The 26,274-nt window shown below is 30.0% G+C and overlaps 2 long non-coding RNA genes across 2 annotated transcripts; both read left to right on the top strand.

Moving 5' to 3' along the window:
- The first annotated feature begins 1,500 nt into the window (after positions 1 to 1,500).
- On the top strand, positions 1,501 to 25,748 carry LOC123268598. Its single transcript, XR_006510262.1, has 3 exons — positions 1,501 to 1,512; positions 14,102 to 14,105; positions 25,646 to 25,748. It is a non-coding gene; the product is annotated as an uncharacterized LOC123268598 (long non-coding RNA).
- On the top strand, positions 8,702 to 12,155 carry LOC123268592. Its single transcript, XR_006510256.1, has 2 exons — positions 8,702 to 8,834; positions 11,900 to 12,155. It is a non-coding gene; the product is annotated as an uncharacterized LOC123268592 (long non-coding RNA).
- Positions 25,749 to 26,274: the final 526 nt, after the last annotated feature.

Raw genomic sequence — 26,274 nt, 5'->3', positions numbered from 1 at the left:
GTCGAAATTTCGATCGGATATTGAACCTTCTGATCCGAAATTGATCGTACTCAGAGCTCCATGGTCCGACTAGTTCGTATATTGAACTTCCTGATCCGAAATTGATCTTACTTTGAGCTCCATGGTCAGACTAGTTCCGATTTTGAACGTCTTGGACGTACTGTTGACCGGAAATCGGATTTTGAACTCCTCGGTCCGACAGTTCATCGAAAGATCCGACTTTAAACCTTCAAATCCGATAAAAGTAATAAATAAAATTTTATTAATTATAAATAATTATTGAACAAATTAAACGGATCACAAAAATAATTTCTGTCCACATTAACCTGTAACTTGCATGGATTTATTCTATTCATCTATACATTTATTATGTTTTTATTATTCTTCAAGCGCAATATAATTTGTATTAAATTAATTTTTTCGAGAAATAGTTCAATTTATTTTTAACTTCCCGCTAAGAAAATTGAAAATTTTCAAAAATCGGGAAGTTATTGGTTTCACCCCGTTTTTCGAAAATCGAGTTTTCAACGGATGCTGACGTTTTGAGGTCCTAGGAAGCCTCCCCGAATGTTTCCGCGATGATGTCCGTACGTCTGTATGTGTGTGTGTGTGTGTGTGTGTGTGTGTGTGTGTGTGTGTGTGTACGGCCGTATGTAAACCTCTCATAACTTTTAAACGGCTTGACCGATTTTATCGCGGTTGGCACCATTCGAAAGGGCTTGACTAAACTTAAATTTTGACCATAATTTTGATCGATTCGAACCAGTAGATTTTGAGAAATCTGAAAAAAACTTCAAAAAAAAATTTTTTCAAATGTGGTTTTTTTGGAATCACTTTTAAACGGCTTGACTGATCAATTCCAAAAACTAATCAGCTCTTAACATAAAAAAAACATGTCGATTGCCGCTAGCCCGGTCGAAATCGGTTAATTCGTTCGTGAGTTATCGTTAACGAAAAAAATCGAAAAAATCGTTTTTTCGGAATTACTTTGAAATTCCTTGTTCGATCAATTCAAACTCAAAAGTTCTTTAGAAGGCTTCAAAAACTGCGTTGAATGCCACCAACCACGTAAAAATCGGTTCATTCATTCAAAAGTTATTGCGGTTTAAAAACCGAAAAATAGTGTATTATCCAACCTCTAGCAGATTTTTGAGCTCGAAGAGCTTAAAATGATACGAAAATTATTTTTTTTGAGCTCGAAGAGCTCAAAAACGTAATAAATGTAGGTTTGTGCGCTTAAGTACGAAAGGAGCGGGAAGTTGCAGGGATGGCCTTTAGGGTCAACCGTTTTCCTAATTTTTTTTTTTTTTTTAAATCCTATCAATATATAAAGATAATAATATAATATGTGTTGAAATTAAGAAATTTTAAACACATACATCAAAAATGTATTTACGTCATAAAATACATCAGTTCTAAAAAATGTAAAAACCTACTAGGAAATACTATTAAAAATAATTATTTATTACTTGTAAAGAATTTTTTCACAATATAAATTCTTCAAATAAAGATGTAATTATAATAAATTTATACATATTTTTAATTAAAAAAAAATCAATCTTAAATATATAATTTTTATTTATTTTTACTTCTGATATACATTCTATAGAGGTGCATGACACCTGTGCATAGACACCAGAAAAATTCAATAATATTTAATTATATATACATCGAATTAAGAAATTCATTAGCTAATGCAATGTACAAAGTATAAGTTTTCTTACAATTAATTATACAATATTTTGCTAACTAATATACTATCTTAATTTATAATTCAATAGATCTAATCCACCTCCCAAAATTATTTCTTAATAAGTTCTTTTTGCATTCAAGAGCTTTTAGATTATCGGCAAGTAGATTGAAATATTTTATTGCCACGAAAAACGCATTTTTGGTACTTAAAGTTTTATTAATTTTTGGTAAAGTTATCTGTCTATTACGTGTATTTATAAACCCCCCAGAGTGCATTAATTTACAATCTGTAAAATAATAAGTAAGCGCATTCACAATAAAAAACTGGTTGATTTTTAAAGGTACTAACATTTCATTTTCTATTTTCATTTTATTTATCAATTTATTCTGTAAATTTACAATAGGTTTCAACGTATTATCATATGCACCACCCCAAGCAATGATTCCATAGTTTATAACACTTTCGAAAAGACCATGATATATTGTTTTCAGTATAGATGGGTCTAGCCAATTACTTAATTTATAGAATAAAAAAGTGAAATAGTTGACTTTTTTAATCAGTTCTGTTACATGCTTGTTCCATTTCATATGACAGTCATACATTACCCCTAAATATTTACAGCTTTCTACTCTCTTCAGTTTTCTATCTTTAATAAACAAATGAAAATTAGTGGGAACACTATCAATGTAACTTCCGAAAGTAATGTATGTAGACTTATCAACATTAAGCGTAAGCTGATTGCCTTTTAACCAAATATCTAATTTTTTTAACCATTCAGTCAGACATTTAAGAACTTCTTACCAACTACTTCCACTGCACAGGACTGCAGTATCATCTGCATAAGAAACTAGTGCATTCGTTGGTACAATATTAAATTTATCATCAATATACAAAATTAAAAGAAGTGGTCCCAAAATAGTCCCTTGAGGAACCCCAATTTTCACAGATCTAAAATCACTAGTACAATTATTTATTTTGACACACTGCTCTCTATTCGATAAATAATTTTCAATCAATTTATGAGGAAGACCTCTTATTCCTTTATGCCACAGTTTATTTAGAAAAATTTTATGGTTCACTGTGTCAAAAGCTTTGGCAAGATCCAAGAAAACTAACACGGTAGCTAGGTTTTTATCCAAATTATTGTAAATAAAGTTAGAGGTAAAAGCTAAGGCATCATCAGTACCTCTATTCTTCATGAAACTATATTGATTGTTTGCGATCAAATTATTACAAATACAAAAATCATATAATCTTATATAAATGATTTTTTCAAAGATTTTAGTCAACTTAGATATCAAAGAGATAGGTCTGTAGTTGGTAGCCAGATGGGCATTACCAGACTTGTAAATTGGAATAATATCAGCTTTCTTCAAAGCAGTGGGCCAGATGGCTCTGCTTATGCAGTTATTAAAGATATACTCTAAAGGCAGGCTAATATCTTTGGCTATACATTTTAGTATCTTGCTATGAATATTGTCAACGCCACCAGCTTTGTCTTTCATTTCATGGATAACTTTTTCTATTTCAAATTTACTAGTAGGTAATAAAAATATACTATTACAATTATATTCAACAGTTTTTTCAAAATTAATTTCATCATTGTTACCTAGCCTACTCGCAAGATTTTCACCAACATTAGTAAAAAAGTCAACAAAATTATCAGCAATTAATTTTTTATCGGAAACAATCTCATCATCACTAATAATATAATCTTTAGCTTGATTATTTTTTCCAATTTTGCTATTTACATAGTTCCACAGTTTTTTACTATCATTACAATAATTTCTGACTTTTTTAGATTCAAAGTTACTTTTGGCTAATTTAATTGTTTTGTTAAGAATTTTACAGTATGTACTATATTGACATTTAAGTTCCGCATTATCCCTGTCTAAATTCCAAATATTATATAGTTGCTCTTTAATCTTACTTCCAGTGAGTACATTGAAAAATTTATCAGGGTCTTGTATTTCAAGTAATGTCCACCATTTGAATTCACTACTAAGAATAGCAAGATGATTGTAATTTATAGGAGCGATACCATTGTTACAATTATTACTAATATTACTATTATTGCTTTTAAGATGATCAAAACTGACAAAGATCGGAAAGTGATCAGTAAAAGTATTAGTATAAGTAAAGGACTTTAAATTACATAAGTTAGATTTGATAAAGAAGTTATCAATACAAGTTCCACCAGAGTCATTAGGTCTGGTAACACCATTGAAATACGGTAGATAACCTCTGTCTAGAAAATTTGATAAAAAGTCGTTTGCTAAATGATCTGTTGACAACAAATTTATGTTAAAATCACCAACTATAGCATGATTTTTGCCATGACTATTTAAATTAATGTATTTGTAAGTTGCCTTAACAAAGTCTTACTTGCTCACATCATGACATCGGTACACAGCAGATAATTTAAAAACACTACCATCATTCAGTTTAATTTTAGTAGACATAAACTTTATTTGTCCCGACTCTTCAATTGACGTGCTAGATTGTAGAGTTTTCTTAATATACATAACAACTCCATCGGCTCTATTGACATTAGTATGATTATAATAACAACTGTATTCATCAAGGTGAAAAAAAGTAAAACAGGGTAGTTGCCAAGTCTCCGAACATATTATGACTTTAGGTTTGACACTTAAATTACGAATAAATATTTCAAGATTTTCAAAGTTAGAATTTAGACCTCTGACATTGGAGATGCAATATTGAGATGCAAACTCTGATGTAATATTTAATACATAAAATGTAATTAGATTTTTGGCGAAAATCGTGATAAAACTTCATGGATTTGGACTTGATTTTGACCCACTTCAAACGGTCAGATTTCATTTAAACTTCGTAGACTTATCGAGGACCGATGACAATACACTTATTTGATGAGATTATTCCATTATCTTAATTAAGATCGTCAAGATTGAATGATTTTTTCACGCTTCCTTTACGTGAGAGCAAGAGAGATAGGGCAATCTCGTGGTCTTGCGCATGCGTACCATTTTGATTCGAACACTCGGCTCGGCACAATAGTCAAGGCAATAGTCATATTACAGTTACTAATACTAATCACGGAATTAATAGTAGTCTAAAATAAATAAACCAAACAAAAAAGTAGAAAATAAATGAAAGTTTAAAAAAATTAAAAATCACGCGGTTTATAGAAAACCAACAAACTAAAAAATATAAAATAAATTTTAATAAATTTGAATTAAGAATAGTGTAAAAAATTTTAATAAATATAAATTAATAATAGTGTAAATAAGAAAAAAATGTATTTTATTTAAAAAAAAGCGTTGGGTGCTTTTTAAGATATTGTCGAAATAATAATCCTTCTACTTATATCTGTCAATAAAATATTTATAACTATTGACACCATGCACCCCACGCTTTTTTTACAATAAAATACATTTTTTTTATTTACACTATTGTTAATTTATATTTATCAAAATTCATTTTCTCTTTCTTAGTTTGGTTTTCTATAAAAAGCATGTTTTTTAGTTTGTTTTAAACTATTATTTATTATATAGAAGCAAGGTGCTTCTAATGATTCTACCGCGACAGCTTAATGTTTTCAGTTTTATCGCACTTACATAAGAATGATCTGCTATCATTTAAAAAATTATCACCATCAGCAACAACTACATTATTTGCAACTACTCCACGAATAACAGTAAAGTGATGATTAATTTTACAATTACGAATGTTTTGTAAATAAATACAGCGTGACCATTGCATAAAACAATAAATCAGTCCAAATCGGAGATGGTTATTTTTTAGATACTGCACCACTGAAGATTGTGTTTGCATTATTTTTATACATTATCTTTATACATTTCAGAGATATCAAGCTTATTCTTTTTCATAAGCCTTAATTGGCAAATACTTAAGTATAGTCTCATAGTAATATTATCAATTACTAGTTCACTTCATTGCATTTCAAGCATAATTATTAATGGAATATCAACATTTTCAAAACTTGTAATTGCCAACACTGTAACAATTATCAGAAGTTTGATCCAAAATTTTTGTGTTTACTTTTTTGTCTTGAAAAAAATTACATACACTTTCATTTGCTGATAGTTCAATAAATTTTGTCATTGTTATAAATTTATTTTGAGATCTTGCTAGCTGACTATCAATATGTCAGGTACCATGCAATAGTTTTAATATTTGACCATTTAGATCTTCGAATTCATAGTATGAGCCCACAAAGGTCCTAAATTTTTCACTGAGTCAGGCAAATGGATTAATGAGTAGGGTGGGCCAAAAAAAACTTTTAATTTTTTTTTCTTTAACTACTGTGAAAATATCGTCCAAGATGACGAAAAAAAAATTCTGGTAGAGTTTGAGCTCTTAATATCAATTTCTAGAGGTGTCACTTGGTGATTTTTGATTTCCCGTTTAAGTAACACGGGAATTTTTTTTTTTTTTTTTTGAATTTTGATGTATCTCAACGAGTTATTGTGTGGTAAAAATAAATAAATATTTTTGTAGGAAATTGAACGGCCTACAAAAAAGGTCTGATATAATTTTTCGCTAAGTCAACTCGATTAAAAGTTATTCGCAGTTAAAGTTCAACTTAAAATAATATACGATGACTTTCACAATTTTTTATTCTTTTTAACAATAAAACGGCTTAAAATCATAAAACAACATATTTTTCGTGATTTTTCTCGTTTTTATTTGCCAAAATTATTGAGAAAACCTTATGTCATATAGCACACAATTCGAATAAAAGCGTTGAAAACTGATTTCAATGTAGTCGGAAGTACTGTAAAGATTTTTGATGCGATTATATCTATTATTTCTTAATTTGCTGTTACCCGCTTGCTTCGCTGAGCGCTTTGTATAATTGCATTTTTAGATCTGGACTTGAAATTTAATTGGAGTATTGTTTTAATTTGCACAGATTCCAAATGGAGCATTGAAAGTTTTAGTTGAAGTCATTGCAAGTCTCATATGTGAAGTTGAAATCTAAATAGCTTCAAATGCGAAGAATTTTTCTGTTATTCAAAATTTTTTCAGTGACATCAATTTTTTATATAAAATAAATTAAAGATGTTTTTTACAACTTCTATTTAAATAATTAGCCAAATTTATTTTTTATATATCAAATGTTTGGAAAATTAATTCATTTTCATCTGTTACAAACCCTCGATCTCGCAATAAGAAAAATTTATCGGTTATGTGATCAGCAAAAATAACATGTTATTTCCATGCATGTATGTAAAATTCTTAGTCCATTGACTGAATAACTATCATTAATATTAAATTTTAAAACCCTTACAATGACTTTTCCCCTGCTGCCAGAGAGACGATTTTTGTAAGGAAATTTTTAGAAAATTTCATTGAAACCCAATAGACTTATCCTAAATTTCATGTCTCAAAAAGTCCTAGCTTATAAACAACAACATTTTTTCTATTCTACACATCTCTCTGACACAGTCAGCATATGAAGTCAATTATCGTGAAATTTGTTTTTAGCTGATATCTAATTATTAAGAAAAAAAAATATTCAAATCGGTTGACTCTGGAGGCCATTTCTGAAATTTCCTGTTTCTCTTGAGGTTCTCGCAAATTTTATTTCTGTACACAGAAAAGGAAGTAGAATTTATTGAAATCCGTATTGAGATGATCTCTACATGACCAATAAAAGACTACTACCAAATTAAGTCTGTAGGAACTATAGCTAGTAAATTTAAAATTTTCATTGTTAACACCCACCCCCGCAATCCGTATTGGGAGTAGGTTATCATATAACATAAGTTTTTCTGAATAAATTTGGGAAGTAAAAACGAGAAAAATCACGAAAAATATGTTGTTTTATGATTTTAAGCCGTTTTATTGTTAAAAAGTATAAAAAATTGTGAAAGTCATCGTATATTATTTTATGTTGAATTTTAACTGCGAACAACTTTTAACCGAGTTGACTTAGCGAAAAATTATATCAGACCTTTTTTGTAGGCCGTTCAATTTCCTACAAAAATATTTATTTATTTTTACCACACAATAACTCGTTGAGATACATCAAAATTCCAAAAAAAAAAAAAAAAAATTCCCGTGTTACTTAAACGGGAAATCAAAAATCACCATGTGACACCTCTAGAAATTGATATTAAGAGCTCAAACTCTACCAGAATTTTTTTTTCGTCATCTTGGACGATATTTTCACGGTAGTTAAAGAAGAAAAAAATTAAAAGTTTTTTTTGGCCTACCCTATTAATGAGTGTATATTTAATTTATTATTTAACCAAAACAATTACATATCGTTAAAATTGATTTGGTCTCAAAACAATTAAAATATAATAATTTAAAGTTGAATTTTAAATATTGTAATTTTAAACATTAAGATTTAAAATAAGATATTAAAAATATACAGAACGATGTACAAAGTCTAAAGTAATATTAGAACTTAACTCTTGCTTTTTTTTAACTAATAAACATTTGTAAAAAATAGTTTATTGTCATCAAAACACAATATTAAATAACATAAATTTTATAAATAATAAACCGTCACACTTCGTCACCTTATAGATTTAGTTTATGAGAATGATAAGATGTGCATCGCCTCATCGGTCGGACGGCGTAGGGGTTAGTTATCGGTCTAGCAAGCGCGCGGCTCGGGTTCGAATCTCGGTTAGAACGGAATGCGATTTTCACTTTATTTCTATATTTAGAAATAGTTAGGTCTAAATTAAGCGTCAAATGGTCTGAACGTGCGTTAGCTCTACATCAAAATCGAACCAAAAAAAATGGCGCTTAAAAATGATTTTTTTTTATAAATTTTGAATCAAATGTTAGGGATAGACTTGAAAATTAACTATGGCCCAGTCCTGGTATTATTGTTATTAATATTATCATTAAAAAATACGATCAAGGCGTTCAAAATCGGATCGAATTTTTATTTCTGTCTGATCGTACTTTGGACTCCAGAGTGGTAAAAACGGAAATTTGTACCACTGTGGAGATCAAAATACGATCAAATTTAACATGCAAAAAAATAAAAACCTATCGACCTGCCGATGAACCTTTTGATTATTCATGTTATGTATTAGTTCGTGCCAATAACAGCGATCCAATTTTTATTGGGTGTTATTTGAAAGACGTAGGATCTAAAGCAGATACATACAACGTAAGAAATTAATTGTTTATTATTTTTACATGCCTTAAGCGCGACCGTGAAAATATATTCTATTATCTTCTAAAAATCTATGTCCCAGCGTGTTTTCACATTAAGGGGTTATATGGGTTTCGCGGCTTCAAAAAATCGATTTTTAACTTCCTGCTAAGAAAATTGAAAATTTTCAAAAATCAGGAAGTTATTGGTTTCACCTCGTTTTGCGAAAATCGAGTTTCCATCAGATCTCGAAGTTTTAAGGTCACAGAAAGCTTCCCTAACTCTTCCCGCGATGGTGTCCGTGCGGCTGTATGTGTGTGTGTGTGTGTATGTATGTGTGTGTATGTTTTTTTCGTTTCTTCCATGATTTTGAGTGATACTCCAAAGCAAAAGGTCGTCTCCGAACGCGATGCCTCCGGAAGTGGAGGGGTGATCACTCTTACAGCTACCTCCATTGCTATAAGAGCTTTCGGTCACTGAAGCGGGAAATCTCAACCGCTTCGACCCTGCACCTGCTTCCTTCATCGGCTTCCTCTTGCTCCCGTGGGTGCGGCACGTAGATGCCGGGAGTTACCACGTACACCGCGCTATAAGGATCATTTCGCACATCTCTTTCGAGCAGCGTCACCGTATCCGCTTGCGTACGTGACCCTAGGTCAGATGGTGTGACCAACCCTTCCTGCCGAAAGGGGAGTTTTCGTTTTTTACCGCGAGAGCTATTTTATTTCGCTCTTACCCTCTGCTCCGAAGAACAGCGAGCTTTCTCCGACCCACAAGGATACACGGACGGTGGCTATTACTCTTCAGCTCCGATGCCTGATTTGGTCCGCGAGGGCTATTTTATTTCGCCCCAATCCGCCGATCTTACGACCGGTTAGGACCCCCCCTATCCGCCACCTGGGGACGCGCCCGACGGGTATGTGTGTATGTATATGTGTGTGTGTGTGTGTGTGTGTGTGTGTGTGTGTGTGTGTGTGTGTGTGTGTGTGTGTGTGTAAACCTCTTATATCTTTTGAATGGCTCGGCTGATCGGATCGAAATAGGTGGCGATTAAAAGAGTATAATTGCCATTAAATTTCGTGAAAATTTGAATTGATTCGGTTCACTAGAGTTTGAGAAATCTCAAAAATAAAATTTTCAAACAATCGATTTTTTGGAATAACTTCTAAACGACTTCACCGATCAATTCCAAAAACTAATCCGTTCTTAAGTTTGAATAACCACGTCGATTGCCACCAGTCCCGTCAAAATTGGTTGATTTGTTCAAGAGTTATCGAAAACGAAAAATTTCGAAAAAAGTTTTTTTTTCACATAACTTCGACATTTCTTTTTGGATCATTTTCGATGAAATCAAATAATCACTAGAGCCTAAAAAACCAAGTCGATCGCCACCAAGAACGTGAAAATCGGTTGATTGGTTCGTGAGTTATCGTTGTCGAATAAATTCGGAAAAAGTGAATTTTTCAAATTTCTCTAAGATTTTCGGTTCGATATATAATACTGCCAATCACGTAAAAATCGATTCATTCATTCAGAAATTATTGCAGTTTGAAAATTTAAATAATGCTGTTTTATTAAAGTTCTATCAGACTTTTGAGCTTGAAGAGCTCAAAAGCTTAGAACATGATCTCGGAGAGCTTGAAATAACATAGAAATTATATTTTTCAGCTCGAAGAGCTCAAAAACGTCATAAGTGCAATTTTAAGCGCTTAGATATGGAATTAGCGGGAAGTTGCAAATCCATCTAACCCCGTAAATCGTAACAGTTAAAATGTACATAAAAATAATACTAAAAGCATACTGTTGAGAAGTAATATAATCGCTGAACTTATCAAAATTATTTTTAAATCTATTTATATTTATTTTTATATTTTCCTTTATTAAGGGCCAACAGCCATAGGCCAATGACAGAGTCACTCAATATACTTACTTATAATCAGTTAACATTATTGGCAGAGTTGTAAAAATCTTTTCTCAAACTTTCGACTCTAATGCAAAATAAAATCATTCACGTAAATTTTAATCAATTTAATTAATAGAAGACACTTTAATTAATTAAATCTAAGTTACGCACAATATTTGGATCATTACAAAAGAAAATTTATAGATAGTTATCACTACGCAGAGATATGAGTATGGATGCAAGGGAGCTGACAATAGTTAGTTAAAACCAAATAAATCAAGTAATGCACCATCATTATCGGGTGATGATTATAAAGTTGAGTAAGTTTAACAAGCGATTGTTTAACAGTTTAACAATTGTTTAACAGTTTAACGAGTAAGTTTAACAGAAACTGACTTTGCATAATTTATTATTGATGTTTCAAATAATGATTTATATGATCGAAGCCAAGTTTTAAATATTTTATCCAGTAATAATAATTACGACAATAATCACCATGCACTTAATAATTGTCGATAAACAATGACAAATGAGGTTAGGAACTTACGCCGAAGACACTGGCGCTTCGAACTTAGATCGCGACCGTCAGGATCCGTTCCCTGATTATAGCGATATGCCGTTCACGATACAACGGATAGTGAAGCGTAGAGAACTTTTTTTTCAGTGTGGTGTGGGTTTTTAAAGAATTTAGAGGAGTATACACAATAACTTTTGAACAAATCTATTTTTTAACTTAATTTATTTTTTAATCTCATGATCTACCTTATGGAAAGTTCTGGAATTAAAATCGCAGCTTAATATTGTTTTGTTTAATTATAATTCATTTTTTTCGGCTGACAGAAAAATTTTTCTGTCCTTTGAGCAGCCATAAATAATTATTTTTTAAATTTATTTTTGTTGAAAATAGTTGATAATTTTTTTCTCTGTCGACGTTTGATATAAAATTATTTAAAAATTGAAATTGCTATTAAGGCTATTAGTAAAAACTTGTAAATTTAAACCTTACTTTGATCTATTTAGGTATAAAAAGAACGCTTAAGGCATGCACAGTTAAATTTACCAATTTTTTTTTCGCTGTCCATTATTTTTATTTATTATTTATTATTGAAACTACTATTTATTAATAATTTACTCAACTATATTTTATAATTAAATAAAAAGTTATTTTACTTTTTAGAGTTATTATGATGCACGCAATAAAGGGATCATTGCAATGTACGATTATTTGAACAGAAACATGTAATATCACGAACAAATATTGGAAATGAACACTATCAAGCTTTTGTACTGTCTTACACAATGATTGTTCCTAACATATTTAATCAATAATTTCCATGCTGAAATATATTTTTATAAATAAAACTCTTTTAAAACTATTCAGAAGTGCGTACATAAAATTGAAGAGATAAAAAATAAAGATTTCGACAATTTGACTTCAAAAGTTTGTTTATTTCTTCCAATAAATTATTTTATTTTTCTGTACACTGAAAGAACAATAACCCACTGTACATCCTCGTATAGTATACTCCGTGGTATTGGTAGTGAAAAAAAATTTCAGACTATAAGGTAAAAGCCCCAATAGATGATCACGTACCAGTATATGATCACTCCATGTATTTGTATATCTATATTCACAAATATAGGTATACAAATACATGGAGTGATCATATACTGGTATATCCGAGCAAAAAACAGTTTCACTGTAAAAAAATCGCGCCAAGTCCACGTTCATAAGACTATTAAGAAAAAAAAAATTTTATTTCTTTACAAAAAAATATAAAATAAAAAATTAAAAAATCCAAGATACCGATATGATTGTATATGATTTTCGGAAATTTAAAAAAATTTTTTTGTAAATTTAAAAATTAAAAGAAATCAATTTTGGAACGTACTTGGTGTGCATGATTGTGTATTTCAATTTTTTTTTAAAGTCCTAGTGGATAGATTTTAGGAATTTCATAAAAAGTGAAATATTTTGTAACCACACACACTTAATACGTTCCAAAATTGTTTCTTTTAATTTTTAAATTTACAAAAAAATTTTTTTTAATTTCCGAAAATCATATACAACCCTATCGGTATCTTGGATTTTTTAATTTTTTATTTTATATTTTTTTGTAAAGAAATAAAATTTTTTTTTTTCTTAATAGTCTTATGAACGTGGACTTGGCGCGATTTTTTTTACAGTGAAACTGTTTTTTGCTCGTATTTCAGTATTTTTCGTAATTATAATAAAAATTGACAATTTTAATTTAATACATTTCCGGTGGCAAACCTGGCATGTGTAATTGCAAGCTGTCAAATATCTTTTTTTCACCGTAGTTTCCCATCTATTATAAGATTAGCATGCATTCTTATATTATTTAGTCTCTGGCCATCCGCTTTTTACATAAGAAAAAAGTTAAAATCTAAAAATCTGGGTCGCTATAGTTTGTGCTGATTATTTTTAGTAATTTTAAATAGAAATTATAAAGATAATTGATAATAACCAAGTCATACGCGTAATAAAAAGCATGAACTACTATTATAAAATATCATATAAAAAAAAAATCAAAATAAATTTGAAAAAAAATTTGTAACCTCAAAAAACCGTTCTGCTTACGGTATATACACACTCGGTAGTCTGGCTTGAGAACGGAACTTGGCGCCGGACTCTATCGAGTCTGTTGATGATCATCTATTGGGGCTTTTACCTTAGTCAATATCCTTCAAAGTATACTAAATTATTTTTGGACTGTACTCAGTGAAGTCTCCGATTTAATCGATTAATTTTTCTGGTTATATCGCGTAAAACTTCACGGGATATAATCTGAAAAATTATATCGTGTAAATTAAATTATACTCTGTTGAAATTTGGATTATGCCCACGGTGACTTCGTCATTTTTTTTTTTCTAAGGCCTGCGCGTAAAGTGCTGTTTATAATTTGTGAGTTATAGTCAATCAGCATATTGGACATTAATTAAAATATAATCAGTGAATTATATGAGTGTGTGACTATTTATATATTTTGATATGTAAAAATATTTTTTTCTTAGCCTAACATTTTTAAGTTCGAAAAGTCTAAGAAAAGAAAAAAAAATTTTTTAACCCCAAATTATCGGAAAAATTGTGCTTTAATGCTCCTTAAATGTTTTTGATGTATGTAATAATTATTTAAAACAATATTTGTCTAACCTAATATTTAAAATACATAATAGATATGATAATGCTAAGTGCGCAGGCGCTAGAAAAAAAATTGGCGGAGTCACCGTGGGCATAATCTAAATTTCAACAGAGTATAATTTAATTTACACGAAATAATTTTTCAGATTATATCCCGTGAAGTTTTACGCGATATAACCAGAAAAATTAATCGATTAAATCGGAGACTTCACTGAGTACAGTCCAAAAATAATTTAGTATACTTTGAAGGATATTGACTATAGTCTGAAATTTTTTTTCACTACAAATATCACGGATTATACTATACGAGGATGTACAGTAGGTTATTGTTCTTTCCGTGTACTTTGTTTATTTTTTTTTTTAAACTTTAATTTTTGCTACTTGAAAGTTATTAGTGTCAAGACAAATTTACGAAAATTTTGTTATAAAAAGTTTTGTTTTTATATCAATGTTTCCTTTTGTATACCGATTACTTAACCCGACAAGACAAGAGTTTCAGAATTCAAATTAATGTTCTGTTGGAGTTTAGTAGTTTTGTTGGCTAATAAGAAGGTAAATTCAAGTTGTTAAATTTACTTGATGTACGAGTGGTGAAATTAAAATAAATTGTAGCTTCTGGCGTGAAGTGTCAGTTTGATTTTAAGTTATAGTCAAAAGCAATGAGATTTCTTAGTGATCCATAAAATTTCAATCAAAGATAGAGATTATGACTAACTAGATAAGATCCTTTTTTTAAATTAGAGGAAAAAGGGGTCAATTGAACCACTCGACTTAAAAAATTGAAAAAATGCTTCACCATTTTGGAATTAGATTCTAATATCCTTAACTCTAATATGATCAAAATTTGAAATCATTGTGATTAATAAATTTTGAAAAATCGAGATTTTTGTATTTTTAGGTGTGTAAATTTTTTTTTTCGGCTAGTGACAAATTATTTAATGATATTTTAATTTTTTAATTAATTCAAATCGGCTGGCGATAGAAAAAAGAAAAGATTCAATGCAATAAAATTCCATCTAATAGTATTGATGTAAGATACTAAGGCGCACGTAACCCAGGAGCAGAAGATTTATTATATTTAGATAATGCAGGGTGCTAGAGTTAATATTTTTAAACCAAGCGATTATTTACTATAAAAAAATTCTTTCTTATTTTTAAGAACAAAACTTTTTTGCAATAATCAAAAGTTTTTCCATAAAATGTAACACCTCCCCTCATCAACTTAACTGCATTTTAGTGTAGCTAAACTTCGAAGAAACTTTATTTTCCAGACTACTATTGCTCCCACGAAATGAGCTTCGATTGGGAATCGTTCAACCCGAAATAAAACGAGGTTATTTTGAATTTAACGGCCCGAGTTTACGAGCCGAATAAACAAGTTCTGGTCCAGAGCACACTGGTATCGAATTCTGGGTAAGCTACTGAGGTATCAACTTAATAATGTAAAATAGACTTCTGTCAATTAGAAGCCAGTAATATAGTATGGTAGTTAAAACATATGGTGTAAGTAGTTTTAGTTGCTCGGTCATAAACATCCTCCTAATGTAGGTTGTACCTTCACTCCGGCAAACGACTCTGAAGCTATCCATCACTCTGTACCCGACGAAAAGCCAATGACGTCGTTCATTTGCGCTGCGCTGGGACCATTCTCACTCCAGTGGTGTTTGCAGGATAAAAACAACCTCAAAAGGAAATTAAAGAATCCCACCGAAACATTTAACGGGCTTCTGTTCTATTTTTTTCTTAACTTTTCTAGCGCCCGGTGAATTTATGTTTATTTTTGCCGACGTCGGTAAAAATAGTGGATAAAAACTTTCCCAGAGACTGTTAGACAAATAGATGGATTTTTGTGCTTCATTTTCTCGAGATAATTTTTATGCTTACATTTAATTAAACTTATCTATTTACTCTTCCTTTGTATCTTTCTATCCGAAGTCAAATACGTTTGTTTTTATATTAAAGTTGTGGCTTACTGAATTTAAGAATTAGATTTTTTTTTTCTTATTGATTCTATTTCGGATATTTGTACCATGTCTTCTATAATTAAGTTTCAGTTTACGTTCGAGGATAGAAATTGTTTAATTAAGCTTTTGGTTATTTACTGTAGTCAATTTTACTACACGGAAAAAAAAATTTCGTTCTGGTAACCTAACTGTAGAGTTACCACAACTATACACAGTTTACTGTTTGTTGTAGAGTTACAGTAACAAAATGTTATTTAGTTCTGATAACTTAATGTTGTTGAGCTCTCAGAGCTCTACGGGATTGTTCTCAGAGCCAAACGGTATAGTTGGGAGCGCTCTACGTTTCACAGTAGTGGAGTGCGCTGGCATATTTCATAACCTTCTAAAATGACAAACAGAATTATTTTGTTACTCATCCATATTATTAAAAATATATGAGAACAATTAAGTTTCCAGTTTATTTATTTAAGGAAATAGGTTTTTTTTTTGTCAAATTGAATTTCGTTAGAACAGTTTTGTATTTATGGTTTTTCAAGGTTCATTTGCTGTGACTATTAATTTAATTAATTAGTTGAATATATTGTGATAAATAATAAGTTATCGAAAGACATTAAAAAGACCCCATTTAACACAAAATAAAATTTGTTTTCGTTTATTTATTTTTTCTTGTGCATATACGGTAGTGATTTCATGCCCAATATTTATTGATATAATTAAGAAAATAAGATAATTTTCTGACGACCATATTTTTATTTTACAAATAATTTTTATTTATAATATAAGTTCTATTATTATTTTATTTCTATTATAATACTATTTTTATTTGTCATATACAATTATCGTTGGCAATATAAATTCGTTCTGTCGCATTTATTTATTAAATTATCAATGCTAAATCGTAAAAAAAAATTATTAAACAGACTGCCAAAAATTTGTTATAGTCTCAGAACGATCCTGTAGAGTTGTGAGAGGTAAATAACGTTTAGCTCTCAGAGCTCAACGATGTAGAGTTGCAGGAGCCAAACGGTATTGTTACCATAAGGATACGTTAACCTACTGGAACTTTTTACAACTAACTAACTACTATAGAGTTCCTATAGCAAAATTTTTTTCTCCGTGTACGTCAAACTTCGAACTGCCGTAGGTTTTCCAAGCTATGCTCAAGTTTGGCAAACCAAACTTTGGTAAATCTTCGGTAACCGTGACTTCATGCAAGTCAGGCTTACTAATAGTATGTCAAACTCCCGACTAAAAATTGTAGTGAGGAATGCCGAAGAATGAGTGAAGGACAAGTTTGGTTTGTCTAACTTAGGCCTGCCTAAGTTGCACCTCATAAAAACCAAGGTAGGCAGAACGAAAATTGGCATGCCGAAAATATTCCAAATTTGGTTGTGATCCTGAAACTGTGTGGCATTGCCGAAGTCCGGAATATTATGGAAATGCCGGACTGATTTGTAATAACGGTAATCATAAATAATTGCTGAAGTTCGGCTTGCCAAACTTGGACGTAACTAGGAAAGTCTCATGGATTCCTTAAGTCTGATATATCATGGGAATGCCGAACTGGTTTCAAGTAACGTTAACCTGAGTCTTGCCAGTTTGGAGCGAACTTGGCTTTCCGAACTTAGGCTACCCCAATTCGAATCTTATTTTTTTTTAATTAGGCAAGCCGAACATTGGTCGTGCTTATAAATATCTTGAGGCACGAAGTTGCTCATCATCGGCGTAGCGTCGCGGTATGATATAGAGCTCTCGTGCGTCGGGTACGGTGTTCGAGTCTCGCGTTCGACATGTACGATTTTTAATAATTAATAATCCACAGATTCGGTAGAATCTGGCGCCAAGTTCCGTTCAAATCCGTTGTAAACGGAGCGCCAGACTACCGACTGTGTTTACTGTAAGCAGAACGGTATTTCGAGGTTGCAAAATTTTATTTAATTATATGGTTCTCCTTTTTCCAAAATGATATATTATAAAATTAATTTATACTTTATTTTACTGATATTAATTAATTATAATCAATTATACCACTTAATTCACTTAAAATTATTAAATTTTATCAGCACAAACTATAGTAAGCCCAGAAATTTCGATCCTGACTTTTTTTCGATGGGGAATATCAGCGCCACAGACTAGATAAAATAAAAATGTGTAGCAATCCTTCCTATAGACACGCAACTACAGTAAAAAAAAGTGATTCATAGCTTGCATTTATGGCCGCCAGGGTGCACTAGAATTACATCTACATAAACTGTAGCTTCAAGGGGATAGTTTGCAGTAAAAAATGCAATCAACACGAGATTTAAGTTGTTATCAATTGTAAATTTTCATTATAATTACAAAAAATACTAAAATCCGAACAAAAACAGTTTCACTGTAAAAAAGTCGCGCCAAGTCCACGTTCATAAGACTATTAGGAAAAAAAATTTTTTTTTTTCTTTACAAAAGATACAAAATAAAAAATTAAAAATCCGAGTAACCGATATGATTGTTTATGATTTTCGGAAATTAAAAAAAATTTTATTGTAAATTTAAAAATTAAAAAAAAAATTTTAGAACGTGCTTGGTGTGCGTCATTGTGTATTTCAATTTTTTTAAAGTCCTAGTAAATAAATTTTACGAATTTCATTAAAAGTAAAATATTTTGTAACCGCGCACACTAAATACGTTCTAAAATTTTTTTTTTAATTTTTAAATTTACAATAAAATTTTTTTTAATTTCCGAAAATCATAAACAATCATATCGGTTACTCGGATTTTTTAATTTTTTTATTTTGTATCTTTTTGTAAAGAAAAAAAAAAATTTTTTTTCCTAATAGTCTTATGAACGTGGACTTGGCGCGACTTTTTTACAGTGAAACTGTTTTTGTTCGGATTACTATTAAGGCGAGTGTGAAGTAAAGTTAAGTGTTATGTGTGACTAATGTATCTAACTCCTACATCATCTCCTTCCCCTTTGACTTATCAAATCTACCAATCAAAAAAAACTTCTTCACATAAAAAAAAACGCTCCAAAAAATAAAAAAAAAAATTACCGAAAAACTAAAATTAAATAATAAAAAATAATATTAAATAAAAGCAAAAAAAAATTTGTTTTTTTTTATTCACGAAATATTTAAAAAATTTAGTCCTAAATTCCATACTTATGCTTGAAATAGTAAAAGTAGATAAAAAAAAATAAGCATTTGTTATTATTAATTTTCGCTTGATAATAAAAAAGCTAAAAACCAAGAAAGAATTAAATTTGGATTCTTCCTTGTGAATTGGGTTTCCGAAATGCTGCCTACTTAGGTAGCCAAATTCGGACCAAATGAGATTTAGATAATCACCAGCAAGTGTGGTTTCCAAACTGCAGCCTAATCAGGAAGCCAAGTTAGGCTAAGCCTCGCAACTGCGTTACATCCCAAACTTCGGCCAGGTTTGGATGCCTCACTTACCGCAAGTTTGGAATTCGGCATGCCTTACTTGCACCAAATCACTGCCTCACTGAAATTTTTAGTCGGGAATTTATATTAATAAACCATCATATACTCAATTTGTTTTAATATAAATTTTTTAAAACTCAACAAAAATATGGTTATAATATTATAATTTTTTATGAATTAATTCAAATGTTAACTTGCCAAAAACGGTGCTAAGGTGGCCAAAAACGGTACTCCTACCCTACCCGGGTCGAAAAATTTAAACTGATTTTAAGCTAAATGATCTGCATTTGAACTTATTGATCTGTATTTGAACTTTAAAAAAGATTTTCATCTGTATTTGATTTACTATTCAAATTATTTTTGATCTGTTTTAAGTCTAAATAACTTTTCAGTAAAATAATTGAGCAACTATGAATATTTTATGCTGTTTCTAATTTAATGAGACTAAAAATTTTTAAAAGTTTGATCAGTTTTTAGTCTAGTTAATTTGTAGATGGACTTTATGTATTGTTTTCAAATTCAATATGAAATCTTATACTGTTTTTGTTCTACAATTTTCACTCTAAATGTTTGAAGGCCAAAAGTCGACTAAGATGGTGACATAATTTTTTGGACTCAAAAGTATCTCATTAAAAATTATAAGTCGCATTTATTTGAAAAAATAAATCAATTTATAATATATTCATGCGTTCTCTTGTTTTATGAACTGAACGTCGATTATAACCTTACATCTGTCATATTTATTAGTCATAGCTTAACATTTCATGGATTATAAAAGTTTTGTAACTGCGAATATTAGTTGCAGAAATAACTAATAAATTTGTATTAACTTACGTATATAAAATAGTTCTCATCGTTTGATTATGGATCTAAATCTAGAGTTTTCTAATTAACATTATTAAACACAATGTGAATACATCGACAAGATTAAAATGTTGACTAGATGACAAGATTAATGATAAATTTTATACTTTCATGCTCTCACGCATCATTTAATGAGCGGTATTTATTATTTAGTAGTGCGAAGAATACCGCTTGGTATACATTGCACTACGAAATAGTGAATAGTCACTATTTCAATTTCAGAGAATGAAAAGCTGCGCCCTGTAGAGGGTCTTCGAGGACATGAATAAAATAATAATAAATAAATAAATATATTATTATTATTATTTCTATTTTTATTCCGAAGATCGGTGATTTCATTAATTGAAGAGTTCAGTAAATTCAATAAATTCAAAAAGTTGGCTTTTAAGCGCCCAGGTATGGAATTGGCGGAAAGTTGCAGGGATGGCCTTCAGGGTCAATCGTTTTCCTCATTTTTAACTTCCCGCTAAGAAAATTGAAAATTTTAAAAAATCGGGAAGTTATTGTTTTTACCCCGTTTTCCGAAAATCGAGTTTTCATCAGATCTCGACGTTTTGAGGTCTTAGAAAGCTTCCCTTACTATTCCCGCGATGGTGTCCGTGCGGCTATATGTATGTATGTGTGTGTGTGTGTGTGTGTGTGTGTGTGTGTGTGTGTGTGTGTGTGTGTGTGTGTGTGTAAACCTCTTATAACTTTTAAACGGCTCGGCCGATCGGATCGAAATAGGTGGCGATCCAAAGAGTATCATTGCTATTAAATTTCGTAAAAATTTGAATCGATTCAGTTCGCTAGATTTTGAGAAATCTCAAAAATAAAATTTTCAAAAAATTTTTTTTTTGGAATAACTTCTAAACAGCTTTACCGATCACTTCCAAAAACTATTCCGCTCGTGAGTTTGAAAAACCACGTCGATTGTCACCAGTCCTGTCAAAATCGGATAATTCGTTCGAGAGTTATCGAAAACGAAAAATTTCGAAAAAGGTGTTTTTTTCACATAACTTCGACATTTCTTTTTGAATTGTTTTCAATAAAATAAAATAATTATTAGAGCATAAAAAACACGTCAATCGCCACCAAGAACGTGAAAATCGGTTAATTGGTTCGTGAGTTATCGTTGTCGAAAAAATTCGGAAAAAGTGATTATTATATTATAGAATTTCCAAAACTGCGTCGAGTACTGTCAACCGCGTCGAAATCGATTTATTTATTCAGAAATTATTGCAGTTTGAAAATTAAAAAAATTTTTTTTCTATTAAACTTCTATCAGATTTTTGAACTCGAAGAGCGCAAAAGCTTTAAACAGCTAACTCTATGAGCTCGGAGAGCTCGAAAGAACATATAAATTATATTTTTGAGCTTGAAGAGCTCAAAAACGTCATAAGTGCAATTTTAAGTGCTTAGATATGGAATTAGCGGAAAGTTGCAGGGATGGCCTTTAGGATCAACCATTTTCAGCTCAAAGAGCTCAAAAGTATAGAAAACGTATCTTTTTGAGCTCGGAGAGCTCAAAACAACACACAGATTGTATTTTTGAGCTCGAAGAGCTCAAAAAAAGCGGCCAGCTATTAACGGAATTAGCGGGAAGTTGCAGGGATGGCCTTTAAGGTCAACCGTTTTCCTAATTTTTTCATTTGATTTTTTGTAATGTGTAATGTGTTAATAAGTTCATTGTAATTGTTTTAATTAATTTTATTATTTTTTACACATAGGTTACCTGATGAAGTCAGAATTATGCTGACGAAACGTTGTAAATTGGAATAAATAGAAAGACAAACATAAATTTATTTGGTCTACTATATCCTGATTTGGTTCTTTCAAATTTTGTAATGGTTAGACCTGAGACAATGAATATTAAGATTAAATGTTTATTCAGTTTTATTTTATTTATTTTTCCAGATTATTTCACTATACATCCTACACTGGTAGAAGGATTTAGTTCTATTTAATAAGATTTAGTAACAGATACTAAATGATTTAGTAACAAATCTTTCATTACCAAATATTTAGTAATAGGTACTAAATCATTTATTAAAGCTCATTTAGTTTCACCAAATAAATATTTAGTAGTATTTAACAAATGATTTATTGGTACTCAATAAATCGTTTATTGGTATCAAAAAAATTAATTTTTTAACTAATTTCAGCGTGTAACCTAACTTTTTAACTTAAAATAAATAAAAATGATTAAAATAAATAATTTTAAGTAAAAATATAATGTATTATAAAGAAAAGAATTTCATTGAATTATATTTTTTCGTTTGAGACATTTATAAAATTTAAAATTATACAAGTTTTTAACACATTAATAATAGACAAATTAAAAAATGTAATCTATACTCCACTGAGAAAAGACATAAATAGAAGATATTTATTGGAAGTATGTGTGTTTTTAAAGGTTTAATAAATCTCCCAAAATCGAGCTGAATAAAATAATCTAAGTTAGTGAATAGGTTATGTATCACATAAACATTGGAATTAAAGCATAGCCGTATCTACCGACAATACTTGCCAAAGAAATATTTAGTACCTGTTACTAAATATTATTTGGTGGAACTAAATATTTATTTTCGTCCTAGGCGTACGTATGGGGGTTTTTACGCGCAGACGATACTCAATTTGTAAATAATACGCGTACGCGCCAGTATCCACTGGGCTGTATAGAACTTTATACAGTCGAGGACAATGTCACGCAAGCGTCACCAATCTCTATACAGCCGAGTAGCTTACGTTTCAACTGTCATTTTAAATTAAAAAGCGCACCTTTGACTAACTTCAAGACTTTCATGTATTTTTATTTAGAGGATTAGAGAGTTATGGCGTCGTACGATATTTATTTATAAATTGAGTATCTCCTGCACGTAAAAACCCGCATACGTCCGCCATAGGACGAAAAATTTTTTAAGCACCATGGGCAAGCCACGCGCAAATACGGTCTCGGCGATAATTATTTGCAGCAGGTATATAAAGCCTCGGCCCTATCAGGCCTCAGCCTTATACTATCCCTGCTGAAAATATTTATCACCTCGACCGTATTGGCGCGTGGCTCGCCCAAGGTACATAAATAACTATTCCATGTAATAAGGCTTTGTTCATATAAAGAAATCATTTATTAAGCTGTAACAAATAATATTGATGGGTACAAAATATTTGTTTCTCCCAAATAAATGAATAAAAATTTTGTTACTAAATCAATTTAGTACTCTGTACTAAATCCTTCTATCAGTGTATGTATATAAAATAATAAATAGCTAATAGTAAAAGAACGAATGGCATTAGAGATCATTTTTACAAAGAATAATTAACTAATTGCATAATATTTAATTTTAATGATAGTTGTATAAAACTTTGTTGGAATTAATAAATTTCTCCTTAAAATTTTGTTTCTCGGCTCGAGAGATCTGTATCTTTGGTCGATAAAGAGTAAATTTTAAGGATAATGTTTTATTTATATAAAGATTTTTTTTTTTTCCTAGTCTTGTTTTTAGTATTCTGTTAAGAACTATACTAATATAGTGTTAGATTGTGGACTGTTGAGCACCTTGGGAAAACTTTGTAATTTATGTTGATATATCTGCGGGTGATGTTTATTTCGTGTACTTTCGGCTGCGGAAAATAGGGTAATTCCGCTCACGGCCATTAGTCATCTCTTTTATAGTTTTTTTTAATCATGAATCATGACGTATGATTTTTTTTTTTGTTTAGAACCTAGAGTTTTATTTTAGTGCTGAAAATGGGGAGGTGGTTGAACCACTCCCAATTGATCAGGGTTGTTGAAATTTTAGTATGTATTTTTTGGAAAACAACCTTGATTAAAAAAAATGATTTGATATGATTGAAAATCATTTATATATTAATCATTTTAGAAATTTCACAATTAATCGTTATGAATTATTTTTGATAATAGGAAATCGACTATAGCCATATTAAAGCAAATTTTTAAGGGAGTTGGGAAAGAACGGATAGGGGAAAGGGGGGGACCTACTCAGTGGGAATTTTTCCGTAATTGAAAAAATAATCAGACAGCCCAGACTGGGAATCGAACCCAGATCTCTCGGTTACGCGCCAAGGGCTCTACCAGTTAAGCTATCCGAGACAAGTACTGACTACTTTATTCAGTCACGTATATAATCAGTCACGTATATAATCAGACAAGAAATGATTTATAATGGTTGAAAATTTTTAATTATTTTAAATCATTTCTAATGGTAAAGAAATTCTCACATTTTTGTCACGAGTTATGATTAAACATTTTTTAATCATTTCGTTTTATCAAGAGAAAATATTTTAATCTAGAAAAAAATTTTCAGTCCTTGAAGATTAGCTTAGATAATTATTATAAATAAAATATCAACAATAAATTTTTTAAAAATACCCAAAAAAGACAATAGAAGAGCAATTTCTTTTTAAATATTTTTTTACTATTGAAGTTTTTTTTTCATGAGACCAAAAAAAGATAAGGATTATATATTATCATAATTTCTTTCTTTATTTAATTTATTAATTTTATCACAATGTTAATATCAAATTACAAAAAAAAATATATTTATCTTAAAACTTACACTAATTTATACAATTTTCATATTAAATTGTTTCGTAATAGTAATCATACATCATCTTAAGCCCTTCTTCATCACTTGTTCTCAGAAGCTGAAAAAATAAATTTATTTGTAATAAATAGTCACTTTTAGCAGAATTTAGTGATAAAAAAAGCGTCATCAAGCTAATAGCAGTAGCAAAATCCATTTTAGGCGAATATTATTAATGATTGTTCGGAATCTAAATAGAGAAATTTATTAGCAACAAAAAAGCAATAAATTAACACGACAAATAAATTTTGTTTCTTCAATAATGAGTTAATGCATGATGGACGTATAAAAACAAGTGATTTAAGAAAAAAAAAACTTTTTTTTTTCAAGCAGATAAAATAAAATTTATAAATTTCATTAGAATTTAAACAAATTCAAAACTTCAGTTATTGGAAATTGAAATTTAACGTCAAGTAATGAAAACTTGATTTTTTATGTGACTTCCTAATCAGTTTTAGTAACGTTACTGCCTCCTTCCTTCCTTTCCGCAAAGGATCCAACGACAATATTATCACGAAATACAGTTTGGGCTTTCGAATCGGTTAGTATTTTTAAAACTTTAATTGTTTATTTAAAATTTTTAATCGCTTCAATAATTACTCCATCATGAGTGACTTCAGCTACCCTTGCTTCTGTACAACATAGTTAGTAGATAGTAATCATATAACACATGTTTAGAGTTGAAATTTTTTCACTCGAGTGACAATTAAATAAAAGTTGACGATTAATTTCAAGCACTACTTGCTTTAAATTTGTTAACCAAACTTTTTATGTCCATACATCTATATTCTTATAAATGCTGTAAATTAATTAATATGTTTTATTTTCATCAGTTGATTTGATGACAAGTATTTTTCAATATAAAATATAACAAATATGTTAGTTTAAAGCATAATTTGTTCATTGAATTTGTCAAATTAGATTAAATATAATTATAATCAAATATGAATCTATTGATGTAATATTAGATCAAGTATCTACTAAAGATTTAACATGAACAATAATTTAATTCCAGCGTAAGCATAAGATCAGCGGACAGCCTATGAAGCAAGTCTAAGAATTCTACAATGAAACTATGTAGTACAAGATGGGAAACTATTTGTTTAAAACATCAGATTATTGTTTGAAATAAAAAATAAAATTATGAACAATCTTTTTACCTTTTACGCCTTCTGTATCCTTCCCTGTTCTTACTTAGATGTTTAAAAAGTTTATCGTTTTATCGGACTAAGTCGTTAATTTGATCTGCCAAAATCGATAATTTTCTCGAGTGAAACAAAAGTACTGGATTATCGAAGTTAGATAATTACTTGATTAAACTTCTGCATCTTAAAATATAGAGATAAGAACTTTAATCTTTCATCAATTTACTTTCTGACATATTTTCGTAAACTGTTTTTAATGTAGTGGTCATGTTGGTAAAGAAAGTATATTCGAGCTTTTACGACATTCTATTTATACCTACAGTTTGATAACGTCATAAGTTTCTTTGACAATATTTATGTTGCATTAAAGAGTTTAATAGAAAGTGGAGGATGTACTGTATATAG

This window comes from Cotesia glomerata, linkage group LG7 (assembly GCF_020080835.1).
Source record: "Cotesia glomerata isolate CgM1 linkage group LG7, MPM_Cglom_v2.3, whole genome shotgun sequence".
NCBI lineage: Eukaryota > Metazoa > Arthropoda > Insecta > Hymenoptera > Braconidae > Cotesia > Cotesia glomerata.
This window is presented reverse-complemented; position numbering and strand designations above follow the sequence as displayed.